The following is an 18,562-nucleotide window of genomic DNA, read 5'->3' as shown; positions in this document are numbered from 1 at the left end:
GGATTTTGTTTGGGTCATCGCAAGTTGACCGTATAACCCATTAATTTTTTTTATTTTTTTAAGAAGTGTTTTATGTAATAAACTCAATTGGTTGGCATCTTATACCAAATTTTTAAACTAAAAGGAAATTAACAAAAAAAAATCTATAATTTATATGCAATTGTTTTACATAAAATTCTAATTGCTGTAAAATCATAATTTTAAAGTATTAATATGAGAAAACAAGAAAAAAAAATAAAAACTTTCGGGTCATACTATTCTTGTTTGGATAAACCTGCAAATATGCATACCATGTTCGTGTTTGTCAAATTAACAAGATGAATGCTTCAACTTATTACTATTTTATGTTATAAAAAATTAGAACATACTACTATATTAATACTATTTTCATTCAACTTGACAGTTGAATTGCTCTTTGGGACTGCTCCAGAGCGGCTCAAGGCTGGTGGTCCGAGGGGTGGTTCAGTGGTGGTGCAGCGGCTACTGTAGCAGTCTGCATGTTGAGGTTTCATGTTAAGGGTATTTGCAATTTCCTTAAAAATTGAAACACTCATAGCATCGCCCCTGCTGGTAGGTCTTTATTATTATTTTTGCGTTAGTTTTGTTTGTATTATGAGCTGTGTCGATTAGAAACTAAGATATAGGTTTTAAACTGTTCATGTAACTAGAGGTGTGTATGTGCCAAAAAGGTTGTTGCTAGGTGTTGGACTATTGAAATGGAAGGTTTTTTTTTTTTAATACAGAGCTTCCTAATGGTATATACTTTTCTCGTTTTAATATTATTATTATTATTATTATTACTACTACTACGTTTTTGAAAAGTTCCTTGCTTTTATTTTGGCCAAATTTTTAGGTAACCGTTAATTTAATCAAGCCATCTTAGTATAAGCAGGTCTAAACTTTATAACAAGTATGATTTTTTTTCCTATACACAGTTTAAGATCAATAAAGTAACAATATTAATAGTTGATTAAGTTTTATTGATAATGTGGATTTTGATCTTAGTGTGGTTTTATTTGATGACTTCATGATATTATACAGCTTGGCTTTAATATTTAGGTTATATTATATATTAAATTCTTATAAATTACATAAAATTCAAATAGAAAATGAAAACCATATTTTGTCTGATTTTTCAGTTTAAATAACATGTAAAACCAAAACCGTACAGAAAATTTGGTTTAATTTTTACAAAGACATAAGACAAAATTGCTGGTTTTTGTTTGGGTTTGGCTAATTCGGTTTCATATTGGTGTTTCCGATTTAACTCAGGTACACCCCTAAATGAGTTTGGGTGAGAACACGCCCATCTTGCATTATGACCCATTTGGACCCATTTAATAACAAGTTTATAAGGATCCATGTTTACCTGTTGTATAACTTTAGTTAGCCCATTTTCACTATTGTCTAATATAAGTTGACCCAAATGAACCTATATGCAACTTTGTTTTCCCAAATCAACTCAGATTTTGAATTTTGATAATTGGGTCATTACTAGCTATCTGTGCAAATATCATAAGTGGTTAATAGTATGAAAGATTTGATCGATTACAATAGAGAAAGCAACATCGGACCAATGGGTAAGATTATTTACGAAATCATTATTGTTTTTTCTAAGTCTACTAATGTTTATAATAATTTGTTAGTAAATTTGTGTGTTTCTTTAATTGATAGCTTAGCAAAATTTATGGGAAGGATGTCTACCACAATACCTGGATATCATAATCAACCACAACACAATCAACAATAGCAACAAAACTTGGATGGGGGCGTGCCAACTGTAAATAAGTACCACAGTACCTAAGACATGTTCAAACGGCCACGTTGCTGGTCTACTACACCAAAATTCCATCAATTTGAGGCACGTTCAACACAATTACACTTTGATCATTTGTAGAATTACATTAGGGTAAGCGAGTTGCACTTTGTTTATTCTTTTCTGCATCTTTATATAAGTTGTAAACTTTATTTTTGGTGTAGAATGTAGCATGGTTCATTTATTGAGTGAGACTCTTGTTTAATTAATCTCTTAAAATATTTGATGTACATCAATAGTTGTTCACTTGCATATTTAGTTTCACCTTACCCTACGTTAATGCCATCATATAAAATGTTTCTTGTAAATACACATATATCTATTGCGAGTTATTTTTGAATCCTGCCGCATCGCAAGGGTTTCGTACTAGTATATATATATACATATATACATAGGGTAAAGTTATAATAAAAACATATTGTTTTATAGGAATGGTAGGAACAAATATAGGCAATTAGATCAACTAATCTAATGGCTGAGATTAGAAATTGTGTAAAAAGCATGGTGTTTCTTAAGCTAACTTTACCCGTGTAGTTTTAAGGGGGTAAAATCGTCCATATATTTATTAAAATATGGAATCGCAAATTTTGTTAGTCAAAATAAGACTAGACGGGTACCCGCGCGATGCAGCGGGAAACACAAAACTTTGTAACCATGTAACAAGTTTATGGTGTTTGTTGTTCAATATGAAACTGAAAATTGTTCAAACGGGTCTTTGGTTTGATTTCATCGTTGATTTTTTTATTAACTTTTGGCCGGTCATTTTCAATTTTCAAATGTTCGTTTTGGTTTTCGATGACAAAAATCGGTTACTGACGGTTGACCCACGGTTTAATGTAAAAACCATCAAAACCAGACTACAAACACTCATACGTAAAATGTTATTTTTTTAAATGAAAAAAACTATAACAATATGATACTCAAATTAAAAAGAAAAACATGCTCGTTTTTATTGTGTAATTTATGTAAAAAAATATTAACGTATGAAAAAGTTATTAACGTTTAAAAATCATGAGGGAAGTTGAGTTAAAAATGAAAATAAAAATCGCATATGAGTGAAAGATCAAGGATCATAGTTGTAACTATTTTTAAAATTTACGAAAGTTAAGCAAAGTGAATGGATTAATCTTGTAACTATTTTTTAGTTGACAAGTTTGCCCTTACCCTAAATGCATTTAAGGTTGTATCATGTGTTGATTGATTTGTAAATCCCTTAAAACTAATGTGTCTTAATTTGCCCTCATTACAAAGGTGCGCTTATTATGCTAAAATATAGGGTTTTCGATTATTTTCAACACACTATACTCATAATTCTACCAACAATCAAACATATTATCTTTTAAAATTCTTCTTGAAATCATTGATTGGAGCAAACTTTGTGTCTTCATGGAGCGGGTGTTCAAGCAATACGAACACCATATGATATACTTTCAATTGTGTGGTAGTGATCAAACACTTATAATTATAATATTTAAAGACTACAATGCTCCGTAGCTTGTAACATGCATTTATATGTAGGGTAAAGTTAAAGTACAAAGGACAATAAAAATGAGAAGGGTGATAATGAATCTAGTCCATTGATCTTAGATTTAATGGTTGGGATTAATTTAATAAATACACATTAATGGAAAGAGCATGAAGGTAATAACTCACCTTTGTTGACTTTCTCTCTCCACATGGAGGGCACATGTCAATTCCCCCCATCATTTTAAAATGTCCATAACGTTTTCGTACGACATTATTTTTTTTAAAACAAAAAATCACCATAATAGTAAGTGTTTTTTTATCTTTAATATAAGTATCATATCATTATATAAAAAAAATTAATGGGTTTTTTAGTTGTGTTTTTTTGTTGTTCATTGTGTTATTGTGAAATATGTTGTTTCCATTGTGTTTTACGTTTCAATCCATTGTGTTATATATATTCACCATTGTGTCTTACGTTTTAGGTCATTGTGTTATACGTATTCACCATTGTGTCTTACGTTTTAGGTCATTGTGTTATACGTATTCACCATTGTGTTTTACGGTTCAAGTTATTGCGTAACATGTATTAAACATTGTGTTTTATGTATTAGATAAGTTGTTATTATCATTATTTTTACATATTATTATTACATAACGGTGTTATTAGTATTTAAAAAAAACATAATATGAGTTGAAAGACACAATGACGAAAAAAGACACAATGATAAGCGAAAAGACACAATGGTGTGCGAAAAGACAATGACGAAAAAAGACACAATGGTGTGCGAAAAGACATAATGACGAAAAAAGACACAATGATAAGCGAAAAGGCACATGGTGTGCGAAAAGACACAATGACGAAGAAAGACACAATGATAGACGAAAAGACACAATGGTGTGCGAAAAGACACAATGACGAAAGAAGACACAATGATAAGCGAAAAGACACGATGACGAAAAAAGACACAATGATAAGCGAAAAGACGCAATGGTGTGCGAAAAGATACAATGACGAAAAAAGACACAATGGCGGAAAAAGACCCAATGAAAAGCGAAAAGACACAATGATGTGCGAAAAGACACAATGGTGTGCGAAAATACACAATGACAAAAAAAGACACAATGATAGGCGAAAAGACATAATGATGTGCGAAAAAATATAATGGTGTGCAAAAAGACAAAATGACGAAAAAAGACACAATGATAAGTGAAAAGACACAATGATGTGCGAAAAGACACAATGACGTGATTTTTGTTTTAAATTTTATATAACAAAAATCATACTCATATTAAAGATAAAAAAACGTTTGTTATTATGATGAATTTTCTTTTAAAAAAAAATCATATGAAAAAGTTATAAACGTTATAAAATGATGGGGGTATTAACATTTTCTTTGCATGTGGAGAGAGAAAATGTGTAGAATTACCTCTATACCCTTTTTCTTTTGGTCCCCACTTGACACGTCAATTATTTATGGCTTCTTATACTTCTTATTTTTGTTACCCTTTGTAGAATAACTTGACACTTATATGCATAGCATCTTTAATCTAAACAATAATAATTTAAATTTAAACCATTGTAAGGTACTAAATTATTCTTTCAATTTCTAACCGACTGTAAATGGAATTGTGTCATACACTGGACAATTTTTTGTAGAAAACTATGCATGATATTTTATATGAACTAAAACACTATTGCTAGAAAAAACGACTGAATCGAACATAATACGACATTAATAATAATAAACACTATTAGTAATCAATTGATCATTTCTAGTTCTCGTCGTCCATCACATAATTCATGTTTGTTAGGGTTTGGAAAAAAATCACGTTCCCTAGCAAAAACTCATAAGGTTGAAGACACAGTTTCTAATAAATTGACTTTTGGAATTTTAGAAAACAAAGATCACATTCATATTCCACAACTGTAGGAACTAAAACTGTTGTCTATGATTTTTTAATTGAATTAAGTGAAAATATAAAATTACCTGACTATCCTTTAATGAAAATTTAAAATAACTCTTACTATTCTTAGAAAACTTCTTATTTTTATTTAAACCATTTTCTATATATATATTTATATATATATATATACACACACACATAAGATTTTTAATAAAGATATAAAAAAACACATGTAACCTTGTTGGTTTTTAATAAAATATAATTTATTTATTGATTTTTGGTGTTATTATATATTAAAAATGGATTATAACACAAAAATAAACAAAAAGGGGGTGGCAGGGGTTCAAACCCGCGACCAGCCACTCCAAAGTCTAACCAGGGGTGTACAACCAACTGGGCTGGTGGCTAACCTGATTATACTTTCAAACCAGACTAATATAAACTAACAGAGTCAATTCCCAAATTAATATAAACCCTAAAAATCACAATTGAATTTATCAGTTGATGTTAATCGATTATATATTAGGGTTTTCGTAAATCGAACAATGACGAATAAAATTCATAACTTAATTACCTCGTATGATGGTTTAATAGTGGTTAATTAAGAAGAACAGTGTCAACCAAAACGAGGTTGATGAACACACAGAAAACAGTGATTATAATCCAATTAAGCATATAGGTTATGACGGCGAGGGTTAGGGGATTAATTATGTGAGTTTAATTTGATTATAACAATCAATATCTTGTATATCACGATCGTATTATTGTCGGCTATGATATTTAGGAAGAACATATCAAAATGATCGAATTATCTTAATTAAAACGTCGGTTAGGCCGAAGATGGTATGCTTAACGCGTATATTGATTCAATTTCTATAATAGTTACGAGAATTGAGATCCAAGACATGATTTAGTATGAACGGGTAAGGTAAAATCGGGTCTAGGGGGTTTGGGTTGGATCTGAGTAAACGGATTGCAGATAATAATAATAATAATAATAATAATAATAATAATAATAATAATTGCATTTTAGTCCTAGGAGATGGAAGGTGAAAACATAATGAGATAACAGTTTTAGTTTGGGTTAAATTTGCAATATATTGTAAGTTATAAATATAAAATAAATAACTAATTAAACACTAATATTATAATAATTAATTGACATGATAAATGCGGTATTTTTATTAATAGGATAACCCGAACATATAAGTGGGTTGGGTAACGGTTACAAAATAGAATATGGAAAACCCGAATTGTTATAGTTATTGTAACAATTATTTAATTATAATGTGTATAACTAAACAAATCGTGAGCCTCTTCTAACAGTTTTTTATTTTAAATGAAAGGTTATTTTGGTCTTTAATTTTAAAAATATAAAATAATATAAAAAAAAGCATTAACAAAACATAATACATAATGATTACCAAAATTTTAAGACCCATATTAAATAAACTAACAAACAAACTTTTAGGGAGGCCTATTAAGACTCCAAAATTTAAATAGACTAACAAGTTTTGGTAATTAAGACCCCAAAATTTTAGCAAGGCCTATGATTTCCAACAAACAAACTGAAAAAACCGATAGATGCAAATGTTGAACCTGAACAGCCAATGTGACGGAAAAGCGTCCAACCAGTTAAACCAACTTTAGTTTATTAACATATATTGGTTTGTTTGTATATTATATAATAAGTGTAAAAAATAAAATAAAATATGGTCTTAAAAGATGTTGGGCCTTGGGTTGTCGCCCTCTCTACCCACTCTATGGGTCGGGCCTGCTAGCTACTATAAAAGAGAATACACACATGTGAAGCTATTTAAATACACCCCCCCCCCCCCCTCTCAAAATAAAAATAATAAGTGAATATAAATAACCCGACAATCTAAAGAATGCAAAGACCCATTTTAATCAGAATTCATTTCAACACGAATGAAGATGATAATATAAAAACTTCTCATTTTAACTTGGGGGCATGCCAAAACTTGTTTTGACCGCTTTGATATGGTTGTTGAAGATCTTCATGCTTGTAATCATATTCTTCTGAGACCCGTGTTTAAACTTGAAAGTAAAAACGATAACCAGGAGAAGGCTGTAATTAGTGCTTGCCAAACTTTTAACATTGTGCCAAGAGGCTTGTACATCATCTCCTGTTTTTTAATTACATTTCATTTTTATTGCATCACATTTTCTTTATAGTTAGTTAAAGTGGACCTCAACTAAAACAAAGAAAGAAAAGTGAAGGAAAAAAGAACACAGAACTTCATGTAAAGGTGGACCCACCCAATCCAATTAAAGTTGGGATGGGGTTGCAGTTGATTGGGATAACTTTAGTATATTTGCTTAATCCTTCTTTTGTATACACGAAGAGCTAAAGTCTCATTCATCGTAGTCCTCCGACTTTTAGTTGGACGGGCATCCAACTCTCCCTTGATTGGAATATAATAGAGATAATATAAACTAAACTAACCTCCTCGTTCACGTTAACAACTCGTTTTGTGAAGCGTACTCAAATAACTCTCTAAACGGTTTTTAGTAAAGCGTATGCCTACAAATTGTGATTAAACTCTTATGCTTGAATTACGTGTAAAAGGTGAGTGATAAGACTTTTCTTTAAACGGTTTTTATAAAGCGTATACATACAAAAATTAAAAAAAATCGATATAGTGCATATCTGCATTAGTGTTGTATTACATATATGCAATAATGTATTTTGCATACAATTATTAGTGTCGTATTTGCATATATTCAATAGTGTGTATTAGATAACGTATTTGTGTTGAATTATATGCAATAAAACACTATTTTATATATACAATACACATTAATAAACATACGCATTACATCGACAGTTTATTTTTTTTTATTTTTTTATTTTTTTAGGAACAATATCATCTTATTAGAAGGAGGAAAGGAAAAATAATCACAAAATAATTTTTTAAAAATAGTTAAAAATAATTTTTTACTAGTTCTCTAGTTCTCTCTTTAAGAGAAGTTCTCTCTAGATCTCACCCCTATATATATATATATATATATATATATATATATATATAATAAGGTTATAATAACTTAATAAGAAGTAGATTTTACCTAAAAAGTGTAAAAAATGTGTTTTCACCACTATATCTAATAAAACACACCGCATAATAAATACACTTTTCAAATCCACCATCAGATTAACATATCTAACGCACCAGATTACTTCTTACACTTCTTAGACACACTCTACTTTTTATTTTAACCTCACCCTATATATAAATATATATATATATATATGGATGGTTCAATAGAGAAATGATATTATTGTAAGAAATGTAAGAAATGAATATGGACCACTAGTTTTGTTTTAAGTTTTAAATGCTTAAAGCTAAATAAAGAAACTATTAATTATTCTATTTCTTCAATTAATATAACTAATAAACCATGATACTTATTTATTTAATTAATATAACTAATTAAATTATTATAATTAGAAAATATTAAGAACTCATTTATTTTTATAACTTACTTTTATTTCTTGAATTTTTATCCTACACAAGTATAATTTATTTATACATTAAAATTTCTTTCGATCCAAAACTAATTTCTTCCAACTCAATATATTAATATCCATCAACATATAGTTACATTACGATGAATAATACCAAAAAACAATTTTACATGTGTTTGCATTAGATATCAACAAAAAACATACAACCTACAGAAAAGCGTATAATCTACACTTATTCTAAAATTAAGACAACATATAAGCTACACACGAAAAACATTTAACCTACACGCAAAATTCATCATCAATAAAATATACACGCACACGAAAACATATAACCTACACACAAAAAATATATAACCTACACACGAAAATTTTATCTTACACAAATACAACTTATTCATACGTTAATTTCTTTTCAAAACCAATTTCTTCACATTCAACATACCAATATCCATCAACACGTATTTATATTGTGATGAATAATACAAAAAACTATCTTACACATGGTTGCATTAAATATAAATAAAAAATATACAACCTACACAAAAACATATAACCTACACTTGTTCTAAGAATAAGAAAACATATAGTTTACATATGAAAAACATATGACCTACGCATGTGTAGGGTATGTGTATCTTTGTGTAGTTTATATAATTGTTGATGTCGAATTACATATGTAAGTTATATGTTTTTTGTATGTTGTACGTTTTTATTGCTCAAAGCAAGTGTAGGTTGTATATTTATTGAACTTAAATACGTTGATATATGCTAATATATTGAGTGGAAATTATTTTTTTAATATAAAGAAATAGTATTATATGAATAAATTGTATTTATGTTGAATAAAATGAAGAATGTGTAAATAAAAAATAAAACTAAAGTAGTATTTTTATCTTTTTAACTATTATAGTTAAATTAGTTAGATATATTAATTAGAGATATTTATTATGGTTATATTAGTTGTATTAATTGGAGAGAGAGTGTGCATTTATTGTTGCATTTACATGTTTTTTATTTATTTTTAAATATTTAAAACCTAAAATAAAACTAGTAGCTCATATTTATTTCTCTCATTTCTTGCAATAATTTGATTTTTTTCTTGAACTTAAACATATATATATATATATATATTCAGAACAAGGACTTTTTTTTTGTAATAAGCATTTCTATACTAATATAAACAATAATTAATACAAACCATAATAAAGTTCAGTTCAATTTCAACAATATTTACTTTTAAAGACCATATATAATTAAGACAAATCTTCTACATGTTCTCGAGCTTGGTGCTGTTGTATTTTCCTTGAAAATTTGGAGACATTACCTCTATGGTACGAAGTGTGTGGTGTTTACCGATCTTAAAAGTCTCCAACACATCTTTGATAAAAAAGAACTCAGTATGAGACAACGTCGATGGGCCGAGTTCCTTAGCGACTACGAATGCGAAATTCGCTATCATCCGGGATAGGAGACTTTAGTGGCTGACGCTCTCTGTCGTAAGAAGCTAGTTAAATCCATACTTCTTACTTGTGTTCGTCCAAAGTTATCTCGAAAAACGTGTTCTCGATGCTCAACACGAATCCGTCACCAAAGGCAATATGTATGACGAGATGTCGTGTGGTGCTGAAACCCAACTTAACACCAAACCCAATGATCTGCTTTGCTTTCTTAACCATCTATGGATTCCCGATCGTGATGATCTTCGCACATTTATCATGGACGAAGCTCACAAGTCACGATATTTCGTACATCCCGGTGCGGATAAGATGTACGCTGATGTTCGTTCCATCTATTGGTGGCCCAGAATGAAGAAAGACATTGCTCTCTATGTTTCTTAATGCCTCACGTGCTCCAAAGTGAAAGCTGAACATCATCTACCTTTTGGCTTACTCGAGCAACCTCCTGTCCCTGAGTGGAATTGGGAAAGTATTGATATGGATTTCATCTCTAAGCTTCCTCATACTCGTAAGCAACATGGTAGTATTTGGGTAATTGTCGATCGCTTAACCAATTCTTCTCTTTTCATCCCCATTATAGAAACGTATTCAGCTGATCAATTGGCGCGTATTTGTGTTGAGAAGATTGTTTGTCATCATGGCAGGCCCGGCTCCGAGAAACACAAAAAAAAAAATTTGGGCCGAAGGCGAATCTAAATTTGGGCCTTAAGACTTAACTAAAATATAAACTCGATAACTCAAATAAAAAGTTAAATCATACGATGATAATATTAATTTCAATACACGAAACACGATGCTCGCCGTTGAAAACATAAATATTGTACCAAAATAATCTAATTTACATACCTAAACGAAACGCGATGCTCGCCGTTGAATTCCCGTTGAATTCACCGAACCCTTATCAATATGATCTCGTTTTGGACCTTTCTCAACCAAAATATTAATCATGTACGGATTAAGGCCATCCCAATTTCTAGGATCAAAGATATCAATTTTTGTATTTATATTACCTCCATCCACATTAGCTCCATCCACATTAGCATCAACATCATGATCATCATCTTCATCCACATCATCATCATCATCTTTATCCACATCAATATCATCTTTATCAACACGAACATCCACATCAACATTAGCTTCGACATTAATCACATTATATTTATCAACATAAACACGTTCTTGTTCTTCATTAATATTAGAAATTTCTGGTTCTTTTGTAAAAAACTTAAATATATCCCCAGCTTGAGACTTTCTTATTTCTTCGTCACGTTTCCTCTTTTTGCATTTTTCATTACCGGATACGTATTTGTATTTAGGAGGCATTTTCCTAAAAAATAATATATATATGTGTTAATTCATTAAACAAAAACAAAGTAACACTAACTGTTAATATAATAAAACTATTAATTCAATAAACATAAACTGATAAAACAACAATTCAACAACCTTTATAATAAAATTGTTACTGACACTAACTGATTAACTCCCTAACTCACTAAGACACTAACTTTTATAATAAAAGTATAAAACTAAACTAAGTAAACAAATAAAGTAGTAAACAACTAAACAAGAAGTTAGAACTAACCCCTGCTGCTGGACGGGACTGACTGAAGGAGCAGGGCTGGAGCCAGCAGAGCCGGCTGCGGCGGTGGTCGGGTGGTGGACTGGTGGTCAGCGCCGGCGGTCATGGCGGTGGTTTGTGGCTTCCTTTTTGTGGTACGTACGGTAATCGCCAATTTGGAATATGGTGTTGTATTTTTTTTTCAAACCTTCAAACTTCTGGATCTTCTATATTGTAATGGGTTATGGGCCTTATGGCCTGCATATAATTGGGGTATTGGGCTACAAATAATTGGGCTACAAACAATTTATATGGTCTTTAAAACCCATTAACTATTATTTCTGATCGTGACGGTCGTTTTACCTCTCGCTTTTGGAAGTCTCTCCAATCTGCTTTGGGAACTCGTTTGGATCTTAGTACTGCCTATCCCCCGCAATCCGATGGTCAGTCCGAGCATACGATTCAAATTTTAGAAGATATGCTCCGCTCTTGTGTCCTATATTTTGGGGGCAATTGGGATATTCATCTACCGCTCATTGAGTTCTCGTATAATAACGGTTTACACTCTAGTATTTGTATGTCACCTTTTCAAGCACTCTATGATCGTAAATGTTATTGCCTGATTTGTTAGAACGAAGTTGGGGAATTTCAAATCACTGGTCTGGACTTAGTTCAATAGACAACCGATCGTATTGCTCAAATAGGATGGCAAATCCCTCTAACTTCTATTGGACATAAATGTGGGAAGTGTTAGTGTAGATAAGGACTATGGACCTTATTACTGTTCCTTAAATGGATATTAAATAATATATTATGGTTTTCCTTCTATGGAAAATATATATTGTTTCTTCTATGGATAGTATAGAGTTCCTTCTATGGATAATACATAGATTGTTCCTTCTGTGGACAGCATAGCACTATAGTGTTCTTTCTATGGATAATATATATATATAATATATATATATATATATCGTTCATTCTATGGATAATATATAGATGGTTCCTTCTATGAAAAGTATATAGTGTTCCTCGTATGGACAATAGTAAATGTTCTCTTGTAAATATTATGTAACCTTCCTCTTATGGATAATTATAAAGATTGCTAAGTGCTAAGAAAGCCGGGACTCCGGTTAAGTATGAATATATATCTTCGCATACGTATGTATGTATATATGAGGATGAATTGTATGTTACCTGATAAACTAGAACTTGTTGGGTTTCTATGGATATTTTAAACTTAGTTAACCATTTAACTAGTCATTAATTAAGGCGGAAGCGTGTAAATCACAAACTTAAACATATGTATCCATATGTATATATATATATATGTATTACAAGTTTATATGATATGTGTTCATGAACAACCTAGTTTATTCATGTCATAAGATTACCAATAATCTATATATTAGAAACCCGAGGCAAGGATCAAATAATACGGAAAAACTAAACTATCAAAGCTTGTAAAACTTACATTCTTAACTCCTTAAGAGATGTAGTTGATGGTTGAAGAAGATGATGATGTTGATGCTAGACTTTCAAAGGGAAAATCCTCAAACGGAAGATACCCCGAGCCTCCAACACACACCGAGCTATGTTAGAAAGCTTGAACACGAGAAACCGAGACTCGAACCTCTTTTGTTTCTTGACTTCGGCCGAACCAAAAGCTAGAGGGAAAGAGAGAGTTGTGGTTCCTTATTATATCTTGAAAGTATGTTGATCTTTATATAAATGAGATCATATCTCATTCATATCTTAAGTTAGGTTTTTGGTCAAGTAAAAGTTACTCAACCTCCATCAAGTCCTTACCAACTTTGACCAAGTGTATGGGGTGTAAGGCATACATGTCTAAATAATATATATTTTATACCTTATAAAATATATAAACATCCCATCTTTTATAAACCATTTTATAAAAGAACACATGTTTAAATAATCATTCCAATAATAATTATTTGAATAAATAAATTAACCAATTAATTTATTTAACACTTTCAAGTAATTTTTCAGAAACCCGATTTCTGAATGTGTTGTGTTCTGTATTTGTTTTATAGATCATATCTCAACAAATACATAATTGGTGTGTGTCTAACTCGTTATTGGGTATGACCCGACTTGGATCAAACACGGCTAGCCACATTAACCTAATTATGTGTCTCGGGCATACGGTATTCCAACAATCTCCCACTTGCACGTGACTCATAGGAAGTTAATGCTAATGGTGAATACCGCCTAACAACAGGTCACCATCCCTAGTGTGTTTGACTAAGTGCCATTCAATAACATCATCCCCTTCAAGTCCATACTTGATATGATATAGGTAAGTCTTATCATTACATCCCTTTGTTACTAGATGTCCTGTCAAATCGAAGAGACACAGAGTGATCATTCTCTCAATGATTTAACTTAACAGGCCTTAGACATCTAAACTCTCAACACATAAGAGGAACAAATCCCATCTTGACTGCATACACCCTTGTTGACATCTCGTATGATATCTGAGCTCTTTCTTACACGTTATCGTGTTACCGAAATAACAAAGAAGAGAGTTAAGTTATCAGACTTGATGAAAAACCAGATCCAATATGCATCTCAGGTCAAAGGACACAATGATACTCGCCTTTACTCAAGGATTACTTATGATCAGTTACACTAACTCCATGCAGTGATCCTTGAGAGCGGGTCAGTCCAATATTTGTATCCCACAAATATCTATGAACTTTGGTGGCAAACCTATGCCCTATATTCATCACATGAATATCAACCAATCCGGGTTCATAATAGTCTTACCTTCATACTTGTTCCCACAAGTATGATCGACTACGGACGTTTAGAACAACATAAGTCATTCATGGATTAAACATGCAAATATAGAACATAACTCATTGAATAATTAAAACATAATTAATTTTCATGAGATACCCATTACATTCGTTCTTATACAAACACTAAACACAGATTAAATCCACTCACTAGAATACCGAAGTCCTAATGCACAAACATGACCCTCATGCTTTGGCCTATCGAGGAGCTTCGTGAGTGGGTCCGCAATATTTTGATCGGTATGAACTTTATGAATACATATCTTTCCCTTTTCAACTTCATCCCTTATGTAGTTGAATCTGCGCTCAATGTGCCTCGTTTTCTGATGAGCACGAGGCTCCTTGATCTGTGCAATAGCACCCTCATTGTCACGGAATATCTCTAGGGGCTCCTGAATGGTAGAGATAATCCCTAGATCCATGATGAACTTTTTCATCCATGCAGCCTCTTGGGCTGCCATTGAAGCGGCGATGTACTCAGATTCTGTAGTGGATAACGCGACAACATCCTGCTTCGAACTCTTCCAAGAGACAGCGCCTCCATTCAAAATGAAGACATATCCCGACTGTGACCGAGAATCATCTCGGTCAGTTTGGAAACTCGCATCCACGTAACCCTTTACGACGAGTTCCTCCTCACAAGACCCATATATTAAAAACATATCCTTAGTCCTTCTAAGGTATTTTAATATATTCTTGACAGCCATCCAATGACTGTCACCTGGGTTGTGCTGGTATCTACTCGTTATGCTTAAAGCATACGAGACGTCCGGTCTAGTGCACATCATTGCATACATAATAGATCCTATTGCCGAAGCATAAGGAACATGCTTCATCCTATCCTGCTCTTCCTTAGAGCTAGGACTTTGGGATGAGCTTAACACGGTTCCTCTAGGAATAGGTACCAAACCTTTCTTAGAGTTTTCCATCCTGAACCTTTTCAGGATTTTATCAATGTACGCACTTTGATTGAGTCCGATCAATTTCCTTTGTCTATCCCTATAGACTTTTATTCCCAAGATATATGTCGCTTCTCCAAGATCCTTAATTGAGAAACGACTACTTAACCACGCTTTAACGTTTTCCATACTTGGTATATCATTTCCAAATAAAAGTATATCATCGACATACAAAATAAGGAACATGACTATACTCCCACTAGCCCATTTATACACACACGCCTCATCACCGTTTTGGACGAAACCAAACGCTTTGATTTCTTCATTAAAACGATGATTCCACATCCGTGATGCTTGTTTCAACCCGTAGATTGATTTCCTTAACTTACATACTTTGTCAGGATTAGATGGATCGACAAAACCTTCAGGCTGAACCATATGGACATCTTCCTCAAGATATCCATTAAGAAAAGCGGTCTTGACATCCATCTGCCATATTTCATAATCAAAATGAGCTGCAATGGCAAATAATATCCTGATCGACTTAAGCATCGCGACCGGCGAGAAGGTTTCATCATAATCAATCCCTTGAGTTTGTGTGAAACCTTTTGCTACAAGTCGTGCTTTGTAAGTATCTAGATTTCCATGCATATCGGTCTTCTTCTTGAAGACCCACTTACATCCAACCAGTTTGGAGTTAAGTGGACGATCAACCAATTCCCAAACTTGGTTATCGTGCATGGATTGCATCTCGACGCTCATGGCTTCAAGCCATTTTTCACAATCAGGTTGTGACATAGCATCTTTGTAGGAGATCGGTTCATCCGAATCGACCAAGTAGCAACCATCCACGAGAAATCCATATCTCTCGGGAGGTTGACTAACCCTACTAGATCTGCGAGAAACGTGTGTATGATCAACCATTTGATCACCTTCAACATCGTCGTGTTGAAAGCTAGTATCGACCAACTGTGTATCATCCAGTGATTAAGTTCCACTCTCTTTTCACTAGGTCCTTCCATAAGAAACTTAGTTTCTAAGAAGTATCCTTTGCGTGAAACAAACACTCTTTGTTCACTAGGATCATAGAATATATATCCTATATCATCCTTTGGGTATCCTATGAAGATACACTTGATGGATCGAGCCTCAAGCTTATTTGGGGTGTCACGTTTAACATAAACTTTGCATCCCCATACCCTTAAATATGAAAGGGATGGAACCTTTCCATGCCACACTTCATAGGGTGTTCGATCCACCTTTTTGGTCGGGGCCATATTCAAAATACGAGCTGCTGTAAGTAGTGCATATCCCCAAAATGATGGTGGTAGTGAGCTTCGTGCCATCATTGATCGAACCATGTCCAACAGTGTTCGATTCCTCCTCTCGGATACTCCGTTATGTTGAGGAGTACCAGGAGGAGTGAGCTGTGAAACAATTCCACAATCTCTAAGATGACTTTGAAAAGCATCACTTAGGTATTCGCCTCCTCTATCGGAGCGGAGTACCTTGATTGTTCGGTCGAGCTGATTTTGTACTTCATTTTGAAATTCCTTGAACATTTCAAAGGCTTCATGTTTGTGTTTCATTAGATACACATACCCATATCGACTAAAATCGTCGGTAAAGGTAATGAAGTACCTTTCACTATTCCTACTAGTGGGCTTGAGAGGTCCGCATACATCCGTATGTATGATACCTAACAAGTCCTTAGCCCTTTCATTTGTACCTTTGAAAGGCTCTTTGGTAATCTTGCCTTGAATACAAGATTCACACTCATCAAACGAACCTAACTCGTTTGTTTTCAAAAGACCATTCTTTTGGAGAGTATTTACACGATTCTTGTTTATGTGTCCAAGGCGACAATGCCAAATGTAGAAATCACTCAAATCCTTTTTGAGTCTTTTGGTGGAAGTTTGATATAATGAGCTATTTGAGGTATTATCATGAACCAATTCATAAATACCGTTGTTTGGTACAGCTTTAAAATAAAAGATACCATTAGATGATACATGCATTTCTGATTTTACAAATTTAAAGTCAAAATTACATTGTCTAAGAAGGTGCACGGAAATAATGTTCCTAGTCAAACTAGGAGCATACAAAACATTCCTCAAAACAACTTCCAAACCACTTGGAAGCGATAAAGTGAAGTCTCCTCTAGCGACCACGTGCACCCTTGCACCGTTGCCCATGAAAAGACTCACTCCGTCCTTCTTTAAGTCTTCATTCCTTTTGAACCCCTGCAACCAATTGCAAATGTGAGTTCCACATCCGGTATCCAATACCCATGTGTTAGAAGAAATAAGATTTAGCTCAATATTAATCATAAAGACATTACCCGAGGCATGCCCCGCATTCCTCTTGTCTCTTAGCTCCTTTAGGTAGACCGGGCAATTGCGTTTCCAATGTCCGGTCTCCCCACAACCAAAACAAGGATCATCCTTATGACCCCTCGGTTCCACAACCTTTTGTTTATTTGTCATAACCAGTGCCTTGCCCTTACCCTTAAGATGCACAGGAGGACCCTTTCTTTTTGCTACCTTAGCCTTAGGATTGGGCTGAGATCGATTCTTGGATCCACCTTCATTGATCGCAAACACGGGTAAAACCCTTTTACCCATGCTCGCCTCGGCTGTTTTAAGCATTGAGTGAAGTTCTCCAATGTTTTTGTCCCACCCGTTCATGTTATAATTTAACACGAAAGTGTCGAACCTTTTCGACAAAGAGTTAAGGATCAAATCCATTGCTAACTCTTTTGAGATGGGACAATTGAGCTTGGCGAGGCGATCAATGTAACTTTTCATCTTAAGTACATAAGTTGAAACTGGTTGATTATCATCCATTCTACATGCATGCAAGGCTCGAACCATTTCGAACCTTTCAACCCTCGATTGCTTAAGGAACATTTCCTTAAGTTGAGTAATCATGTCGTACGCATTATGGTTTTCGAAATCCTTTTGGATTTCGGGAACCATAGTCGCCAACATGAGGCATGACACTTGAATGGAATCTTCCGTGTGTTGGACCCAATTCATGTATTCGACCTCACTTCCCTCTTCCGGTTCGTTGGGGATAGGTGTTTCCAAAACATGATATAATTTTTCTTGTTTTAGAAAAATCCTTAAATTTCGGAACCAATCCG

The sequence above is a fragment of the Bidens hawaiensis genome, unplaced genomic scaffold (assembly GCF_021521415.1).
Source record: "Bidens hawaiensis isolate Kalapana, Puna unplaced genomic scaffold, B.hawaiensis_p1.1 tig00011614_1, whole genome shotgun sequence".
Classification (NCBI taxonomy): Eukaryota; Viridiplantae; Streptophyta; class Magnoliopsida; order Asterales; family Asteraceae; genus Bidens; species Bidens hawaiensis.
Note: the sequence above shows the minus strand (reverse complement) of the source record.